This window comes from Triticum aestivum, chromosome 4A (assembly GCF_018294505.1).
Source record: "Triticum aestivum cultivar Chinese Spring chromosome 4A, IWGSC CS RefSeq v2.1, whole genome shotgun sequence".
Lineage (NCBI taxonomy): Eukaryota > Viridiplantae > Streptophyta > Magnoliopsida > Poales > Poaceae > Triticum > Triticum aestivum.
Genome location: NC_057803.1, coordinates 158,422,498 through 158,428,396, shown reverse-complemented (window position 1 = coordinate 158,428,396; position 5,899 = coordinate 158,422,498).

Genomic DNA, 5,899 nt, shown 5'->3' with positions numbered 1-5,899 from the left:
TCAATAACTGGAACCAAATCTATGTGTTTTCGCTAACCAGCTTCGGTTATTGCCTTCACATATTGTTTTGAATTTCAAAATGAATACACTCAAAGTGTTGCGACTGGTGCCTCTGTTGAAGATTTGAATCCTGTTTTGTGATAGGATTACTCAACCTGCACCTGTTTTGTCAAAGAATTACTTAATCTTGCACAGGACAGTGCCATTTTTTTTCATTTCCACCATTTGCAATAAATGTTGCACCTCCTGGCACTGCCATGTGCCATCATCTTGTTGTTCGTTTGTCCACTCTAGTTGAAGGGAGATGCATATCTGCTTAGCAGACAAGGTGACATACTGACATGGCATTGATCTTACCCTCCCATCAGATCAATGAACTAAGAACCTGGACTCTTGGGAGCCACTGTTTGAACATGATAGGCTATAGCGGAATAAATTGCAATATTATGTATTCTTGCATTTCATACTTATTATGAACTGTTATGATAGGGCATGAAGATAGCATGTGCTGTTAGTATGATAGACTCTCAGTCTGATAGCATGGACCTGTTGCTCTATTTTATTGTGCTGAACTTTGTTGTTACCTGGATGTTGCAGTCCTTGACTGTTCTCATGATGTTGTACAGGAGGCCCTTGGGGTCACTGCTGGAGGGGCTGGAGCTTGGCGGCAGCCTGGCGGATGACGGGGGCCTGGACTGTGGCTATTTCTGCAGCAGGATGATAGCTTAAATTTTGTGATAATTTTGGAATAGCTTCAGCACCTACAGTTAATTTTGCACATAAAGCTTGAGTAGTTTTGCACATGAAGCTTCAGTATTTTAGCACATGAAGCTTCTACTACTGTTATTCTTGTCATGAATCTTCCACCATTTTTCAGTAGCTTAAATTTGACTTGGTGTAGTAATCTTGGTGCTTAGTGCTGCTTGTATCTCATGCTAATTGTTGCATGAGTAGTTTCAATAGTTTTATAACAGCAGCAGTAGCACAAATTTAACTAGACTGTGATTATAACAACAGCAGTAGTTTCAGTAGCTTATTTATTTAGTGACTGCAGACTGTGATTATACAGTAGAAGTAGTTAGTATCGCTGTAGACTGCATATTATACAGTAGAAGTAGTTAGCCAATTTCTAGGGGCTGTCTGTTCACATGTTAGTATCTCTGTAGACTATACATGCTTCAAATGGGGATGGCTTTTATGCTCCCTTGAATGCATTTTGATCTTAGTAGTACTTACCACACAGTAACAAAATAAGCAACAGCCTGAGCTTTCAGGTTCAGGGTTTCTCTTGACACATACTAGCAAGCATGAACATGAAGCTGCGATCTTGACACAGTACCCTATGTAGAACTGGATCTTAAACTGTTTGTCGAACCAGAAATATCATTAATCAATAAAACTCTTTATTATAGTATAAAACATTTTGAACCTCCATACAGTTTACTGAATTCCTAGTGGTAGTCCCAGAATCTGATCTGAAACTGATCTAAAACATTTTGAACTGGATCTCAAACTGTCAGTTTACTGAATTCCTAGTGGTATTTCCAGAATCTGATCTGAAATTGTTAGTGTTGTAGACCAGAACTATGCGTTTACAATAAAACTTTTTTGAACCTCATAATATAATTATATAATATGTCTGTTCATAATATATTGGCTCTAGTGTTTTAATTCTTCTCTTCTGATTCATGTAACAGGGCGACGACCGAAGGCATGATGATAGTTCTATTGCTATTCTAGTGTAGCGAAGGTGGCCTAGTTGACTATGGTCGCCTAGTGAGTCGTGCATAGGATTTCATCTGACTAACCTTGATGTAAACTGCTCCTATTGTGGAGCTTGTTATCTGATTGTAAACTTGATGCTGATCACATTTGTATGTGTGTTATATGATGAAGCACTTTGATGGTTGATAATATTTGAAGTATTTCGTGTGTTTTCTGTGTGCCAATTTAAATACCAGGTATTTATTTGCGTGAAATAAAAAAAATGAAGAATATTGCCCTGATGGCTAGGACCCAGTACTAGAACCTGACAATGGGGGACCGACCTAACTAGTGAACCCAATTTAGAAAAAAAGAAAAAAAATGAAACTGTTGAGACAAAAAGGCCATGGGCCAAAAATAAAAAGGCTGCAATGTTGGGCTTGTTCCATGAAGCTGACAAAAAATTCACATGAAAAAATATAGAAAGGCCGAATTCTTAGGCTAGGCCCATGTAGAAAACCGAATTGGACCAGGCTGAATCTTGTGCCACATCAGCTTGCCACGCTGGATGCCTACGTGGCCTGGGGAGGTTGCTAGTGACCAAAATGCCACAGTGGACTTATTTTGGTCATAAACGTCTTCGACCATTCCTGAAGAAAGGTCGCTATAGTCAGTTTATGATGGCCAGCTTTTGACCTTCTATTTTTGGTCACAAAAAGGTCGCAAATGGAAATTTGTGACCTTTCAGTGACTAATAGTGGTGGTCACAAGTTGACATATTTCTTGTAGTGTATGCTGGAAGTTTAGACACGTTGTGATGGCTATCCTTAGTAATGAAAGAAGGGTGGAGGGGTATATATAGCCTCCATACAAAATCTAACCGTTACACACAAATCACCAAACTCGGTGGGACCGAATCATGAAACTCGGTCAAACCGATTTAGTTCAAAATGTGAACGTTAGGATTTTTGGTGGGACCGACATGTCAACTCAGTGGGACCAATTTTATTAGGGTTAGGGCATAACTAATATCGGTGAGACCGATCACATAAACTCGGTAGGACCGATTTATGTAATAGGAAAATAGAGAGTTGGTCAGGCAAACTCGGTGGGACTGATTCGCTCATTTTAGTTGGACCGAAATGTTACGAAAGGGAAATAGAGAGTTTGCATTGTAAACTCGGTGGGACCGATCAGTCATCTCGGTTGGACCGAAACGTTACGAAGGGAAACCGAGAGTTTGCAATCCCATCTCAGTGAGACTGAGATCCCTATCAGTGAGATCGAAGTGACTAGGGTTTCTGGCAGTGGCTATGTCAAGTGAACTCGGTGGCGCCGGATAGATCAAATCGGTAGGCCCGAGTTTGACTTTTGGTTTGGGACATATGTGGATATGAGAACGTGGTTGAGGGCTTTTGGAGCATATCACTAAGCTTTTTGAGCAAACAAGCCATTAAGCAACACCTCATCCCCTTTTAATAGTATTGGCTATTCCTATGGACTCAATGTGATCTTGGATCACTAAAATGAAAATGTATAGTGTCGGTGTACTAGAGTAGGGGTACCCTATTACCCCGAACTCGTGCACGGGCAGTTGCAGCGCCCCGTGGCAAGGCTTGCCGGGTGACCGCCAAGACCCTCCGTGGTTCCCTTGAAGACCATTCAAGAACAAAGTACTCAAACCAAGGCCCCGACAAGAGGAGCTTGCCGGGAGGGCCAACCAAGGCCCTGGCAAGAGGAGCTTGCCGGGAGGGCCAACCAAGGCCCCGGCAAGAGGAGCTTGCCGGGAGGGCCAACCAAGGCCCCGGCAAGAGGAGCTTGCCGAGAAGGCCAACCAAGGCCCCGGCAAGAGGATCTTGCCGGGAAGGCCACTCAAGGCATACCAAGAAAGCTTGCCACGACGCGCCCTGCGTTCCGACAAGATCCGGCGAGGGACAAGCTTCCGGGCACGACAAGACAACGGCCGCGGCAAGGAGCTTGCTGCGGGAAACCCCCACTTCGTGCCCGCGCTCCAGCGCACCTGCTAACGTGTCGCTCTGGGACTCTCCCAAGCACACGTGGCAGGAGGCCGTGCAGCTAGGGGTACGTGGTGGCAAACGGAGATGAAGAGAAGCCCATCGTGGCAAACGGTGGCGCTCCTAACGGTCACCTTTTGCACTGTTTAGGAGACTCAGACAGGCATTTAATGCCCTTGTCCCCTGCCGTCAGAGTTAGGTAGGGTGCACTGTATCCACAGTAGCGGTAGCTGCACCTACCGCATCCTTTTCCATTTTTACCCTTCTAGTCTACGTTGCCACCTGTGGGTGACCCCTTGAAAGTATAAAAGGAGGCCCAAGCGCAGCGTAGAGGAGGTTCGGCCAGTTCGGCTCATTCAACACCAGGAACACTCTCACGCTCAGTCTGGCAGCGTCCATCGCTCCTGAGCAAGAATCCAATATACACAAACAAGCAGCAGTAGGGTTTTACGCATCCGTGCGGCCCGAAGCTGGGTAAAATCGCCCGCGTGCACTGCCTCGATCCGCTCTTTGTGCACTCTCCGCCTCCCACTGAACCGAAAGGGGCCCTGTCCCCATAGGTGTTGGCGGAATCAGCACCCCCCGACATATCTGGCGCGCCGGGTAGGGGATTCGGCGGCAGCTGTTCTTCATCGTCATGGCTCCTAAGGAGCGGGCGAGCAAAAGAACAACGCTAGTACGGCAACAGAAAAAGCTAAGTCGTGCGAAACTTTAGATATTTCCTTTCTGTATAAGGTTATCCGCCTCGGAGATCTTGTTCTTTGTACGGAAAACCTGTGCGCGGAGGAATCAACTCGTAGCTAGTTGCGCCCTTACTCTGTTTCGAGTCCGCTCAACAACTTAAGTGAGCTGCTAGCGCCCTTACTTTGCTTCGAGTCCGCTCAGCAACTTAAGTGAGCCGCTAGCGCCCTTACTTTGTTTCGAGTCCGCTCAACAACTTAAGCGAGCTGCAACTAGTTGCGACAAGATTGCTTGTCGGTAGCGACCCCGCCAGCAGGCTGCTGAAGTTCCGCACTCGGCGCTCGCGGCAAGGGTGCCTGCACCGGCAAGTTTCCCTAGAAAGCGTAGGGTGGACGTACAAAGAGGGGTTGAACAGGAAGATAGCATGTGCTATTTATTCGAGATTTCTGCATAGACCTGTATGCCGAGGAGCCTTCTCGGGGCTAGTTGCGCTCCATGTTGCCTCGAGTCCGCTCGGCAACTTGTGCGGTTGCGCTAGAACCAAGGAGGTAAACCTTTCCGGGAGGCGATGTTCCCGAATAGCCGCTAAGGGCCCGTTCCCTCAAGCGCTGTTGGCTGGATCACACGCACCGGAAAGCATTCCAGCAGGCATAGGGAATATGTAGCAGAAGTCAAAATTCACAAACGAGTTAAGTGCACTTCGGATGCTAATCACTTGCTATGTTTGAACGCAGTTATGGCCCGGGGGCTGGCAACGCCCTTAGGGCCAATCTTTTTGGCGTCAAGAACGACGAAGTTCTTCGCCATAAGCCTTTCCAACAACGATCTTGCAGGGAGCCGGCGTCAAGAACGACGAAGTTCTTCGCCATAAGCCTTTCCGGCAACGATCTTGCCAGGAGCCGGCGTCAAGAACGACGAAGTTCTTCGCCATAAGCCTTTCCGGCAACGATCTTGCCGGGAGCCGGCGTCAAGAACGACGAAGTTCTTCGCCATAAGCCTTTCCGGCAACGATCTTGCCGGGAGCCGGTGTCAAGAACGACGACGTTCTTCGCCATAAGCCTTCCTAGCAACAAGCTTGCCGGAAGCCGGCATCGAGAACATCAAAGTTCTCTGCCGAAGATAAAAGCCTTCCTGGCAACAAGCTTGCCGGAAGCCGGCATCGAGAACGTCAAAGTTCTCTGCCGAATATAAAAGCCTTCCTGGCAACAAGCTTGCCGGAAGCCGGCATCGAGAACGTCAAAGTTCTCTGCCGAAGATAAAAGCCTTCCTGGCAACAAGCTTGCCGGAAGCCGACATCGAGAACGTCAAAGTTCTCTGCTGAAGATAAAATCCTTCCCGGCAAGCCAGTATCGCTGGGGGCTGTGAGTGCCAAGAATCGTCCACGGCAAAGAAAGGATATCCGCCAACTGGAGCTGCTTGCGAGGCGACAGCGGAGAGTACCTTTGTGCGCAGATGCGCTCGCGTCTCCGTCGACCAAAAGAGATAGTACCACTCCCTCA